The sequence below is a fragment of the Oncorhynchus masou genome, chromosome 11 (genome assembly GCF_036934945.1).
Source record: "Oncorhynchus masou masou isolate Uvic2021 chromosome 11, UVic_Omas_1.1, whole genome shotgun sequence".
NCBI lineage: Eukaryota > Metazoa > Chordata > Actinopteri > Salmoniformes > Salmonidae > Oncorhynchus > Oncorhynchus masou.
In genome coordinates, this window is record NC_088222.1 from 20,658,108 (window position 1) to 20,673,527 (window position 15,420).

Here is a 15,420-nt window from a genome sequence, read left to right on the forward strand (position 1 = left end):
CTTCAACAAAGTACTGAGTGAAGGGTCTGAATGTGATATTTCCGTTTTTTTAATTTTTATAAATTTGCATTATGGGGTATTGTGTGTAGATTGATGAGGGGGGGGGGGCTGTTTAATCCATTTTAGAATAAGGCTGTAACGTAACAAATTGTGGGAAAAGGGAAGGGGTCTGAATACTTTCTGAATGCACTGGATTAGCGCATGATGCATTATCTTAAATATCTCACACACTCTACAAGATTGTCTTTCTTTCTCTGCTTTCACTCGCTGTTGCTATATCCAGAGAATGCAACTTAATTAAACACAAGAGCACTTAAGCTCATGACACAATGTATTTCACACACTTTATCCCTGTATTACCCAACAATGTTTGCTTGCCATCATCAAGTGAGATTACATTACAGTACAATGACATCCAGACAGACACTCCTTCATTCATGTACATGCAGGCAGGCCTCCAACTCCACAGTACTATAACGCCGCACACCAACTCGGTGCCGGTACCCCCTGTATATAGCCTCTTCATTGTTATTTTATTGTGTTACTTTTCTTTACTTTAGTTTATTTAATAAATATAACTGCATTGTTGGTTAAGGGCTTGTAAGTAAGCATTTCACGGTAAGGTCTACCTGTTGTATTCGGCGCATGTGACAAATCTCATTTGTATGATTATGCAATTGCAAATTGATTTATCCTGAAATAGGTCAATTTAATATTCCAACAATGTGCTCAAATAGGAGTTTTTAAAATGTAACATTGACATTTTTTATTTACAGCTCTAGTTCCTGGACAAAATATAAACGGCTTAATTCCTGGGCAAATCCTCCATCAATGAATGCAATAGCACTCTGCCAACGAGCAAAATAGAACATTTATTTCCTGAACTCATGAGTAAGCATCATGAGCAAACTTGTTTTATATCACTATACCATTTTCAGAGAAACATGGACAGCTAATTTGTCTTAAGAGGATTACAGCTTAACGCGTTTGCCAGAGATGTGTTTTTATGAGGTTAGACATCGTTAAACAGGGTTAGGTGTGTGTGCATGTGGGTGTGTGATAGTTAGAAATAAGTGTTTGTGTACTTTAGCTGAGTTACGAATGGTGTGTGTGCATGTAATGTGTATCTGAGTATGTGTTCGCTGCCGAGCCAGGCCTTAAATGCATTTGGGGCGGCAGGGTAGCCTAGTGGTTAGAGCGTTGGACTAGTAACCGGAAGGTTGCAAGTTGAAATCCCCGAGCTGACAAGGTACGAATCTGTCGTTCTGCCCCTGAACAGGCAGTTAACCAACTGTTCCTAGGCAGTCATTGAAAATAAGATTTTGTTCTTAACTGACTTGCCTAGTTAAATAAAGGTAAAATAAATCAAATGCATTTGCTTTACTTCACAGGTTGTTCCAAGTAAGCATGGGGAGTTGAGTGATGAGGGAAGGGTTCAGACAGAGCAGGAGCACCAGCATGGCCTGGTCTACCAGGAGCACAAGCAGTTCCAAGCAGACCTGCTGGCCCAGCAGCATTTGAGTGATGAGGGAAGGGTTCAAACAGAGCAGGAGCACCAGCATGGCCTGGTCTACCAGGAGCACCGGCAGGGCCTGGTCTACCAGGAGCACCGGCAGGGCCTGGTCTACCAGGAGCAGTACAACAGGAAGATGCATCATGCTGGTGCTCCTGCTCTGTCTGAACCCTTCCCTCATCACTCAACTGCTGCTGGGCCAGCAGGTCTGCTTGGAACCCCTGACAGCCCCGTCTCAGACCGGGAAAAGAAAGCAGAGATATGTATTGATTGGGAAGACTTTTGCTGTGTATAAAAGAGGGTTGGATATATAGAGGGAAAAAAATGTATGTGTATTGCTGTGAGAGGACAACTGTCAGAATATTTTTCTCTTCCTCATCTAGCAGTTTGTTCAGCTCTACTCTCTCCCTAGCCAGCTGGGCTTGTTTCTGCATGTTCAGATCCACTAAGGTAAAAGCACAAACACACACACCATGATACCACATTCCAGGGCACATTCTCAGAACAGCTGGCAGGCATATTCACGATCATTTTCAACCTCCCCTTGTCCCAGTCTGTAATCCCCACGTTTTAAGATGACCACAACCTTCCCTTTCACCAAGAACTAAGGCTTCATACCACAATGACTCCCGCCCTGTAGAGCTTACTTCTGTAATCATGAAGTGCTTTGAGAGGCTGGTTATGGCACACATTAACTCCACCATCCCAGACATCCTAGACCCACTCCAATTTACATACCGCCCCAACAGATCCATCGATGACACAATCTCAATTTCTCTCCACACTGACCTCACCCACCTAGATAAGAGGAATATCTATGTGAGAATGTTGTTGATTGACTACAGCTCAGCGTTCAACACCATTGACCCCTCTAAGCTCATCATCAAGCTTAGGACCCTGGGACTGAACCCCTCCCTCTGCAACTGGATCCTGGATTTTCTGATAGGCTGACCCAGGTGGTGAGGGTAGGCAACAACACCTCCACCATGCGTATTCTTAACACAGGGGCCCCGCAAGGGTGTGTGCTTTGTGCCGTCCTGTACTCCCTGTTCACCCATGACTGTGTGGCCACACACGATTCCAACACCATCATGAAGTTTGCTGACAACACAACAGGGGTAGGCCTGATCACCGGTGACAATCAGTCAGCCTACAGGGAGGAGGTCAGTGACCTGGCAGTGTGATGCCAGAGCAACAACTGCTCCCTCAATGTCAGCAAGACCGTGGACTACAGGAAACAAGGGGGTGAGTACGCCCCCATCCACATCGACGGGGCGACAGTGGACCAGATAGACAGCTTCAAGTTTCTCGGTGTCCAAATCACTAAAGACTTAAAATGGTCCAAACACACGCAGTCGTGAAGAAGGCACAACAGTGCTTTTTCCTCCTCAGGAGGTTAGAAAAGTTAGGCATGGGCCCTCAATTCCTGGTTGCATCACTGCTTGGTATGGCAATAGCACCGCCCTTGATCGCATGGCGCTACAGAGGGTTTTGCGGACAGCCCCAGTACATTACCGGGGCCGAGCACCCTGCCATCCAGGACCTCTATATTAGGTGGCGTGGAAAGAAGTCCCGGAAAATTATCAAAGACCCCAACCACCCAAGCTATAGACTATTTTCTCTGCTGCCGCACGGCAAGAGGTGCCAGTGCATCAAGTCTGACACCAACAGGCTCTTGAACAGCTTCTATTCTCAAGCAATACGACCATTAAATACAATGCATTCTGAAAGTATTCAGAACCCTTCCCTTTTTCTGCATTTTGTTACATTACAACCAAATTCTAAAATGGATTAAAGAAATGTTTTTCCTCAAATCTACACACCATACCCCATAATGACAAAGCGAAAACAGGTTTTTATACATTTTAGAAAATTTATAAAAAATAAAAAAACAGAAATACCTGATTTACATAAGTATTCAGACCCTTTGCTATGAGAATTGAAATTGAACTCTATTCTATTGATCATCCTTGAGATGTTTCTACAACTTGATTGGAGTCCAACTGTGGTAATTTCAATTGATTGGACATGATTTGGAAAGGCACACACCTGTCTATATAAGGTCCCACAGTTGACAGTGCATGTCAGAGCAAAATCCAAGCCATGAGGTCAAAGGAAATGTCCGTAGAGCTCAGTGACAGGATTGTGCCGAGGCATAGATCTGGGGAAGGGTACCAAAACATTTCTGAAGCACTGAAGGTCGCCAAGAACACAGTGGCCCCCATCATTCTTAAATGGAAGAAGTTTGGAACCACCAAGACTCTTCCTAGAGCTGGCCACCTGACCAAACAGAGCAATCTGTGGAGAAGGGTCTTGGTCATGGAGGTGACCAAGAACCCAATTGTTACTCTGACAGAGCTCCAAAGTTCCTCTATGAAGATGGGAGAACCTTCCAGAAGGACAACCATCTCTGCAGCAATCCACCAATCAGGCCTTTATGGTAGAGTGGTCAGACGGAAGCCACCCCTCAGTAAAAAGCACATGACAGCCCATTTGGAGTTTGCCAAAAAGCACCTGAAGGAATCTCAGACCAAGTCTCTGAATGTCTTTGGTCTGATGAAACCAAGACTGAACTCTTTGACCTGAATGCCAAGTGTTACGTCTGGAGGAAACCTGGCACCATCCCTGCGGTGAAGCATGTGGTGGCAGCATAATGCCGTGGGGATGGTTTTCAGCGTCAGGGACTGGGAGACTAGTCAGGATCGAGGCAAAGATGAATGGAGCAAAGTACAGAGAGATCCTTGATGAAAACCTGCTCCAGAGCGCTCAGGACCTCAGACTGGGATGAAGCTCCACCTTCCAACAGGACAACGACCCTAAGCACACAGCCAAGACAATGCGGAGTGGCTTTGGGACAAGTCTCTGAATGTTCTTGAGGGGCCCAGCCAGAACCTGGACTTGAACCTGGTCGAACATCTCTGGAGACCTGAAAATAGCTGTGCAGCTATGCTTCCCATCCAACCTGACAGCGCATAAGAGGATCTGCAGAGAAGAATGGGAGAAACTCCCCAAATACATGTGTGACAAGCTTGTAGCTTAATCACTGCCAAAGGTGCTTCAACAAAGTACTGAGTAAATGGTCTGAATTCTTATGTAAATGTGATATTTCAGTTTTTTATTTTTAATACATTAGCAGCAATGTCTAAAAAGCAGTTTTCGCTTTGTCATTGTGGGGTATTGTGTGTAGATTGATGAGGGGGGGGGGGGAAACAATTTAATACATTTTTGAATAAGGCTGTAACGTAACTAAATGTGGAAAAAGTGAAGGGGTCTGAATACTTTCTGAATGCATTGTAGCTAACAAAATAGTTACACGGTCTGAGTTTACTTTGTATCTTTATTGACCTACTTGCACTCTCTCTATGCACGCTCACAGGGCCTTATTCTTATTTCTTTTGTGTTTTGTCAAGTAATACATTGTTATTGACTATTGCATTGTTGGGTTTTGAGTTTGCAAGGAAGGCATTTCATTAAAAGTTGAAAATTGAACTTGAAAGGGACAGATCTACAGACAGTTCTCCTTTCGTCCCTTTCCTTACATTTGTCCTGGATCTGCAGGTGGCCTGTCCATCACGTCCTTCATCAGCCTATCCCTGGCCTACGGACCGAGGTCTGCATCAGCTCTTTCAGCTGCTCTGTCTACACCTCCTGTCTCTTCTGCTCCTCAAGCTGATTGGCCAGGTACTGCTGGTACCTACTCTGCTCCACTCGCAGCTCAAGCTGTAAAAACACACCCTCAGTCAGTGGTCCTCTGCCTCTTTTAGTTTCATAAGATTTACTTTTGCGTGCCAAACAGACTGACAATGTGGTAATTTAACATGATAATACTACTTGACATTGCAGCCTTCCTCGTGACCTCACCCTGTTTCTCATACCTGTCCTCCGTCAGCAGCTGCTCCAGGATGCTCATGTCAGGGCCAGCTCGTCCTGCTGCTCTCTGGCCAGGAGCTTCATCTCCAGCTTCAGAAAGTGGTTCAGCAGCCTGCACCGGTTCTCCTGACCCTGGAGCTTCTGATGGTATTCTCTTTGTTCCTCCAAACGCAGCATATCTCTCTGCTCCCCCTGGCACACACAAAGAGCAAGATCCAGAGGGCCCAATCGGTGATCACAGAGCAAAATACAGTGTGCCCAATTAGTGATCACAGAGCAAAATACAGTGTGCCCAATTAGTGATCACATAGCAAGATACAGAAGGCCCAATTAGTGTGATCACAAATCAATATACTGAGGGCCCAAATAGTGATCACAGAGCAAGATACAGAAGGCCTAATTGGGGATCACAGAGCAAGATACAGTGGGCCCAATTAGTGATCACAGAGCAAAATACAGATGGCCCAATTAGTGATCACAGAGCAAAATACAGTGTGCCCAATTAGTGATCACAGAGCAAGATACAGAAGGCCCAATTAGTGTGATCACAAAGCAATATACTGAGGGCCCAAATAGTGATCACAGAGCAAGATACAGAAGGCCCAATTGGGGATCACAGAGCAAGATACAGTGGGCCCAATTAGTGATCACAGAGCAAGATAGAGATGGCCCAAATAGTGATCACAGAGCAAGATACAGAAGGCCCAATTGGGGATCACAGAGCAAGATACAGAAGGCCCAATTGGGGATCACAGAGCAAGATACAGAGGGCCCAATTAGTGATCACAGAGCAGAAATACACAGATTCAGAGAGAAACATCTCAGCTACTGGCTGAATTAGCCTACGAGTAGCTGGGCCTCCTCCTCTTTGAACTGCTTGGCTTGTTCTCTCCGCTGCTCGGAGGCCTCCATCTGAACACGCAGGTTGGCCAGCTGCTGCAGGTTACTCTTCCACCTCCTCTTTCTGCTGCTGCACCTCCTGTCGTAGCTGCACAGCCTACTCTCTACCAACCTTGTCCTGTCTGCGTCGAGTCTGTTCAGTCAGCAGCTCCTCACTCTGCTCCATGAACATTTTCCATTTAAAATTAGAACCTATCGGTATGGAGGTATTGACACGGATTTAAAAAACTTCAAGATTGGCAACTAGAAACACCCTTAAGGTGTTCCCTCTACCCGAATAGCTGTTCTAGCTTGTTTTCCACCACTCTCTACCTTTTACTCTGCCTTCTCTCTTGCAGTAACTTGGCTCTCTCACGCATCTTGGCTTGTCTCTCCAGCACTCTCAGGAGCTCCTTCTCCTCTGCCTCCAACATACACTATATATACAAAAGTATGTGATCACCCCTTCAAATGAATGGATTTGGCTATTTGCTGACAGGTGTATAAAATCGAGCACACAGCCATACTATCTCCATAGACAAACATTGACATCGCCCTCTGGAACATGTAGTGAGGTTTAGTAATCATGGTTGTGGGCCAGCTGTTTCTCCTGAACAAGTGACCTGGCCAAGGAATCCTCCAAGCCCTAGTTATTTGCTTTAACTAAAACATCTGGGCTCTCAAGTGGTGCAGCAGCCTAAGGCACTGCATCTTAGTGCAAGAGGAGTTAATGCAGTCTCTGGTTTGAATCCAGGCTGCATCACATCCGGCCGTGATTGGAAGACCCATAGGGCGGCGCACGATTGGTCCAGCGTCGTCCGGGTTTGGCGACGCTGGTAGGCCGTCATTGTAAATAAGAATTTGTTCTTAGCTGACTTGCCTAGTTAAATAAATGTTAAATAAAATAAAAAAGTTTTGGAACTGTTTCATGTGGACCTTGACGAGAAGTCTCGGTCGGGTTTGTTGATGGAACTAGTAAAATGTTACCATGACAACTACTGCAGAAGTGGATAGGAGAAGATTATTTGATCACGAGAGACCTCTACTGGAGGTTTAGTGCTTAGGCATTTGCTCATGCTGTACATTACCTATCAAAACATTTTCTCTCTCATCTATATATTTCACATAATGGCAACATATCAAGTAAGCAGAGAGAAGTGCATTTAAATAAATTAAAGTACAGTTGTTTATTATTTTGGTTTAATAAGCCCATTTTCTTTCAGGGAGCAGTGCTATCATGGCCCAATCAAAATCATGATGTCCTCTTAGGTGTGTTAGTGCTCATTGGAACAAAAATGTGGATTGACTGTATGTACTAAGTTCATGAATCTGATAGCAAGAAGTGAGTGGAGCTGATGGAAATGAGACTGCCTGGAGAACTGATTTCTATGTGACACTGAAACCCCTGAAGTATATCTCACAGGGCACATAAGATGTGGCATTGTGTGGTACAGGGTTTGGACAGGAGGGACAGTTGATATACGGCTCATCATATATCACAGGCTGTCCCATATCTAAAACAGTCGGTACTGCTAGGTTGTATGAGGGGTTCTGGATTGCTGTGCCAGAGCTTGGAGAGGATGGAGACCCCGTTGTGTGAGGAGAGGATGTGGTGGAGTGTACTGGAGGGGTTTTGCTCGGTTGCTGGTTGTAGTATAAACGAGGAGCTGGGACATCTGAGTATATGCTGGATATGGCACCCTCCTCCATCTAGTTTCCAGCATCATTCTCTGGTGCAGCTTCACCAGACTGCCCTGGGTCATGCACTATATCAATCTCACTGTAATGACAATGATCCACATAGAGGATTTGGTGGCCATGGTCCACCTGGAAAACAGGTAAAGAAAGACAGGGTTGCAAAATTCCGGTAACTTTCCCACAATTCCCTGGTTTTCCAAGAAATCCTGGTTGGAAGATGACTGGAATTTAGAGGAAATAGGGGAAAAAAATCCAAGAATCCTCCAACCAGGATTTTTGGAAAACCAGAGAGGAAAGTCACTGGAATTTTGCAACCCTAATCAGGATATAACTGCAGCAAGAACTGCTTTCTAGTGCAGGGTTCTATACTGAACAAAAATGTAAATGCAACATGCAACAATTTTTATTTATTTATTTTTATTTACCTTTATTTAACCAGTTACGCCAGTTGAGAACAAGTTCTCATTTACAACTGCGACCTGGCCAAGATAAAGCAAAACAGTGTGACAAAAACAACAACACAGAGTTACATATAAACAAACGTACAGTCAAAAACACAATAGAAAAGAAAAACAGAAAAATCTATGTACCGTGTGTGCAAATGTAGAGGAGTACGGAGGTAGACAATAAATAGGCTATAGAGGTGAAATAATTGCAATTTAGCATTAATACTGGAGTGACAGATGTGAAGATGATGATGTGCAAGTAGAGATACTGGGGTGCAAAAGAGCAAGAGGGTAAGTAATAAAATGGGGATGAGGTAGTTGGGTGTGCTATTTACAGATTGGCTGTGTACAGGTACAGTGCTCTGACAGCTGATACTAAAGTTAGAGAGGGAGATATAAGACAGTGATCTTTTCAATTTGTTGCAGTCATTGGCAGCAGAGAACTGGAAGGAAAGGCGGCCAAAGGAAATGTTGGCTTTGGGGATGACCAGTGCAATATACCTGCTGGAGCGTGTGCTACGGGTGGGTGTTGCTATGGTGACCAGTGTGCTGAGATAAGACGGGGCTTTACCTAGCAAAGACTTATAGATGACCTGGAGCCAGTGGGTTTGGCGAAGGATATGTAGTGAGGGACAGCCAACGAGAGCATTCAGGTCGCAGTGGTGGGTAGCATATGGGGCTTTGGTGACAAAAAGGATGGTACTGTGATAGACTACATCCAGTTTGCTGAGTAGAGTGTTGGGGGCTATTTTGTAAATGACATCGCCAAAGTCAAGGATCGGTCGGTCAGTTTTATGAGGCTGTTTGGCAGCATGAGCAAAGGAGGCTTTGTTGCGATAGGAAGACGATTCTAGATTTAAATTTGGATTGGAGAAGCTTAATGTGAGTCTGCAAGGAGAGTTTACAGTCTAACCAGACACCAAGGTATTTGTAGTTGTCCATATATTCTAGGTCAGAACCGTCCAGAGTAGTGATATTCGTCGGGCGGGAGGGTGCGGGCAGCAATCAGTTGAAGAGCATGCACTTTTAAAAGCAGTTGGAGGCAACGGGAGGAGTGTTGTATGGCATAGAAGCTCGTTTCGAGGTTTGTTAGCACAGTGTCCAAAGAAGGGCCAGATGTATACAGAATGGTGGCGTCTGCATAGAGGTGGATCAGAGAATCACCAGCAGCAAGAGCGACATCATTGATATATACAGAGAAAAGAGTTGGCCCGAGAATTGAACAGAGTGACACCCCCATGGAGACTGCCAGAGGTCCAGACAACAGGCCCTCCGATTCAAAAGACTGAACTCAATCTGAGAAGTAGAATGTGAACCAGGTGAGACAGTCATTTGAGAAGCCAAGGCTATTGAGTCTGCCGATAAAAATACGGTGATTGACAGAGTCAAAAGCCTTGGCCAGGTCGATGAAGACAGCTGCACAGTACTGTCATTTATCGATGGTGGTTATGATATCATTGAAGACCTTGAGCGTGGCTGAGGTGCACCCATGACCAGCTCGGAAACCAGATTGCATAGTGGAGAAGGTAAGGTGGGATTCGAAATGGTCAGTGATCTGTTTGTTCACTTGGCTTTCGAAGATTTTAGAAGGGCAGGGCAGGATGGATATAGGTCTATAACAGTTTGGGTCTAGAGTGTTTCCCCCTTTGAAGAGGGGGATGACCGCGGCAGCTTTCCAATCTTTGGGGATCTCAGACGATACGAAAGAGAGGTTGAACAGGCTAGTAATGGGGGTTTCGGCGGATAATTTTAGAAAGAGAGGGTCCAGATTGTCTAGCCCAGCTGATTTGTAGGGATCCAGATTTTGCATCTCTTTCAGAACATCAGCTGTCTGGATTTGGGTGATGGAGAAGCGGAGGGAGGGGGGCTTGGGAAAGTTGCTGCAGGGGGTGCTGAGATGTTGGCTGGGGTAGGGGTAGCCAGGTGGAAAACATGGCCAGCCGTAAACAAAATGCTTTATTGAAATTATTGATTATCGTGGATTTATCGGAGGTGACCGTAGTTCCTATGGTCAGTGCAGTGGACATCTGGGAGGAGGTGCTCTTATTCTCCATGGACTTTACAGTGTCCCTAAACTTTTTGGAATTAGTGCTACGGGAAGCAAATTTCTGTTTGAAAAAGCTAGCTTTAGCTTTCCTAACTGACTGAGTATATTGGTTCCTGACTTCCCTGAAAAGTTGTATATCGCGGGTGCTATTCGATGCTAATGCAGTACGCCACAGTATGTTTTTTGTGCTGGTCAAGGGCAGTCAAGTCTGATGTGAAGAGCAACCAGGCATTCGCTACTGGGTGAAGAGCAACCAGGCATCCTCTACTGATGGGAGGAGGTCAATATCCTTCCAGGATACTCAGGCCAGGTCGCTGAAGTGTTTTAGGGAGCGTTTGACAGTGATTAGGGGTGGTCGTTTGACCGCGGACCCATTACGCATGCAGGCAATGAGGCAGTGATCACTGAGATTCTGGTTGAAGACAGCAGAGGTGTATTTAGAGGGCAAGTTGGTCAGGATGATATCCAAGAGGGTGCCCATGGTTACAGATTTAGCATTGTACTTGGTAGGTTCCCTGATAATTTGTGTGAGATTGAGGTTGAGTAACACTCCCCATCCAAAAACCCCCACATAATGACATAAAAATGGTGAACTGTATGTATTCAAATACAATGCACACTGAAATCTTTGTGTGTGTAATCTGTCTTCTTTTTACTCTTATTTGAAAAGGTGTGTGTATGTAGTTGCATAGGGATTTGATACTTGCTGTCCTCCGTGGTTTGGAAGGTACTCTCTCTACTCCAGTCGCCTCATTTCCAGAGGTTCTGTTTTAATCCACAAAGCACCTGCACCTTATGTCTGGGCAGGTGCTAGGTCACGTAAAACCTATGCCAGAATATCTCCTCTGTAAATAGAGTGTAAATGGGCGTGGCATTAGTAATGCCTAGTTAATAACTCTATTGTTCAGACTTTGTGAATGGGTGAACCATTCTACTGTAGCTGTCCTTCTGTAACTCACCATGCGTATCTGTCCACTGTGGTTCAGCTGTACTTTACAAACCATTAACAGCATATTGTACTGCTGCCTATCCCAGCTCCACTGAACACGGGCATTTCTGTCTTTCTTATCTGAAGCTACCACATTCATGGGAGCCAGTAAACTCACTTGAATGTAGAACCACACAACATTGTAAATAAATAGAGTAAAGAACTGATTTGTATGCGGTGTGAGGAGTAGCTGTCACACTACTCTACCTCTCTTCTTCAGGTCAGCTGTGTCTCTGAACGGGTTTCTGGCAGTCAATGTCCAATTCCTCTCCCCCTGATCCACGCGTACTGTTTGGTAGCAGTTTGAGACTGTATCGTGTGGACAAGTTGAAAAGTACATGGACGGAGAATGTCACCTCAAGTGATTACTGCACAATGATAGCATGGTAGTGCTTTACCCTTTCAATTTATCTTTATTTAACTAGGCAAGTCAGTTAAGAACAAATTCTTATTTTCAATGATGACCTAAGAACAGTGGGTTAACTGCCTTGTTCAGGGGCAGAATGACAGATTTTTACATTGTCAGCTCGGGGATTGCAACCTTGAGCATGCAACCTTTGTCACAAGTCCAACGCTCTAACCACAAGGCTATCTGCCGCCCCACCCTAACGAAGACAGCTTGCTGTCGAAATGTTGGTGAAGAAATGATTGTATCTGTAATAGTACTGTACCTTCCATGTAGGTGATAAAAAAGTCTTCCTATGTTTAGTCAGACTGGTGGCCCCCCCTGTGTCCCAGTGACACTCAACTGACTCCAGGTCCTGGGTCTCACACACAAGATTCCTGTCACTAGGGGGGCCTTCAGAGAGGATGAGGTTTGAACACAGACTGCGTTTACACAGGCAGCCCAATTCAGATATTTTTTTCACTCATAGGTCTTCGGACCATAAAAAAAAATATAATAATATCTTTAATTGGGCAAAAGGTCAGAATTGGGCTGCCTGTGTAAATGCAGCCATTTAGATCCTACAATTGTGAAGTGAATTACAGATCTCTACTTTTAAAACATGTAATTTCCTCAATGATCACACTCAAATGATTCAGTAAACTGCACAGTAACGCAAGGGACTAGAGTTGTTTACCCGTTAGATGAGCTTTGATCTGGGGGGTGCTACGACCCGCACCGGAGCCGCCACTAGTCCCCCCCAAAGGTGCGGACTCTGGCCGCAAAACCTGAAACCAAGTGGGGAGGTTTGGGGGGGGGGTGACTAGTGGCGGTGGCGGCTCCGGTGCGGGTCGTAGCACCCCCCAGACCACGGATCCGACCATGGCACCGGGCTGAAAGCCGTGCCTGGACTGGGCACTGGCGCAGAGGAAGGCCCCGGCCTTGGAGTGGGGAGACGCACTGGAGGCCTGGTAGCCAGCATGGAGCTGGCACAGGTGGCACCGGACTGGTGACACGCACTTCAGGGCGAGTGTGGGGAGCTGGCACAAGACGTACCGGACTGGGGAGGCGCACTGGAGGCCTGATGCGTGGAGCCGGCACACTGACTGCTGACTGCCACCAGACTGCTGACAGGCTCTTCAGGTCGGATGCTGTGCAGAACACCTCCATAACATTTCTCTCATCTCTCGCTCCCAACTTCTCCAATCGCCTCCCTGACGGTATCTGGCTCTTCAGGGTGAGTACGGGGAGCTGGCACAGATGGCACCGGCCTGATGACGACCTCTTCCACTCTCCGCTGCACCGCCAACCTCCCTCATGCCCACCCCTCAGAAAGAATCTTGGGGTTTCTGTGGCCGCGGTCCCCGGCTTTGTTGCCATCCTTCCACCTTCCTTGGTGTCTCCTTCCAAGGAAGGGTCTCACAACCTCCCATAATTTCTTCCCAGGTCCAAACTCCTTTACCTCTGTCACATGCTGCTTGGTGGGATATTCTGTCACAATCGTTGTAGTGAGCGGACCAAAGCGCAGCGTGTGTAGAGCTCCACTTCTTTATTACGGTGAAACTTTAAACAAAAAACAATAAACCAATAACGAAACGTGAAAGTAGTGATGCACAAACAAAACAATATCCCACAAACACAAGTGGGAAAAATGGCTACCTAAATATGATCTCCAATTAGAGGCAACGATTACCAGCTGCCTCTAATTGGGAACCATACAAAACACCAACATAGAAATATTGAGCTTGAACACCCCCTAGTCACGCCCTGACCAACTACACCATAGAGAACCAAGGGCGTGACACAGTATACTTACAAAGAGCGGTAATGTTTTTGGAACTGGAGATGTGAGGCGTTGCTAGGGGAGGTCTTTCCTGTAAAGCAGTGTTGAAACAGAGGATGTTTTTCCTGGTGAGAAGTTGAAGAAATTATGCAATACATGAAAACAGCCCTGGAAGTCATGGGCCAGACTGCTTAAATTACACATAAACAAGTTAACTCCCACACACTGGTTTTGGATGATCCAACTCCATACCAAAATCTAAACTCATAGTTGAAGACACATTGATACAATACAGTGACATATAAGTGAGTAGATTCTGTTTTTATTATCAATGCATCCCTTTAATAAGAATGATTCTAATGGCCTATATAAAATGCCAAAAACATACATAGTTCTGTACAAGGTAAACCACAAATTGGGGGGAGACACAGACTTATATACATCTTCTTGAAAATGTTTTCACTTGAGGAAAAATATAAATAACACTTCTCTTTGTCTCTCTGTTCCTAAACGGTCCAGGTACAATAAAGGCTTTGTTTTCACATCCCCATACAGTGCTTTATCAGCAAAAGTCCTCTTCAAATCACTCAAATGTAGACAAAGTTAAATATTTAAGTTACTACTTCCTGTTGTTTCAAACAATTGCTAGATAACAAATAATTATTGGCTTTTCAGTTTAGCTTTTTGGTCCCCAACAGAAAGTAGTACAATTATGTTCCCAAATAATTGACCTTATTCAATATATATCTGAAACATCAGTATTATGTTCAAATGTGTCTAACCATGAAATGTACTGTAGACTTGACAAAAAAACAACATTTAACCACTATATAGAATTTTGCAGTTTGTGGAAAAGGTGAACTGAGGTCTCTTAGAATGCAAACGTGCAAAATAAGGTTATATGAAGGTATAGTTGAGTGGGAATCTGCGATATTAAATATCCACATTTATTTTTCATTTAGAGCAGTGATCCACTATGCACATTGTGGGCTGCAACTATACAATTCTCTGCTCGCAGAGGACCTAACTTTTCAACATTACGCATTTATACAGAAAAATATTTTCTGTAGTAATTGCATACTTAGTTCATGTTGATTGCTAAGTGCAATTGCAGTGCACCCCAATCCTCTTTTCACCAGTCCATTTCTCTAACCAATTCATCACTTAACAAAGGCCATTTTCAACAGTAGGCCTAAACACTTCCATTGTTATAATCATCATACGTGCATGTTGAAGGATTCAGTGCAGCAAGTACCATCTTCAGTCAAAGTGAATCATGTTGGAAAGGACCACACAATGGTAGCCACCACTTCTTTAAAACAGTAATGAAACAATGAGTCAACAGCTAAACAAAATTCAAACAAAAGCTGAAATATATCAAACCAGTTAATAACCTATACATGTACATTTGGGCTCACAATTAACAGGCATCTTGCATAGCAAAAAAACCTCAGTACAGTGACTGTTTTAAACCGTCATTTTACAAACATGTAGCTAGATTTCGACCCGGAAGTGGCTGAGTTTTCCAATTAAACGAGTGTTCTTATTGGACATGTTCAGGCAGTACCTGAACTCCCCTTCAAAATGTTTACTCCAGTTTCATTATTCCCCAGTTTTACCAGATTAAGAACAAGCAGACAGTGACTCCCAAGGACACAGTCTAAGGAACAGCAACTAACACAGGAATGAATGGAAACTGACGGGAATGGCTTCTGACTGTGGAATGGAAACGGACAGGAATGAATGGAAACTGACGGGAATGGCTTCTGACTGTGGAATGGAAACGGAATGGCTTCTGACTGTGGAATGGA

General features: G+C 44.7%; 1 pseudogene; it reads right to left on the bottom strand.

Moving 5' to 3' along the window:
- Positions 1-1,385: 1,385 nt before the first annotated feature.
- LOC135547817 (cilia- and flagella-associated protein 53-like) lies at positions 1,386-6,696 on the bottom strand (annotated as a pseudogene).
- Positions 6,697-15,420: the final 8,724 nt, after the last annotated feature.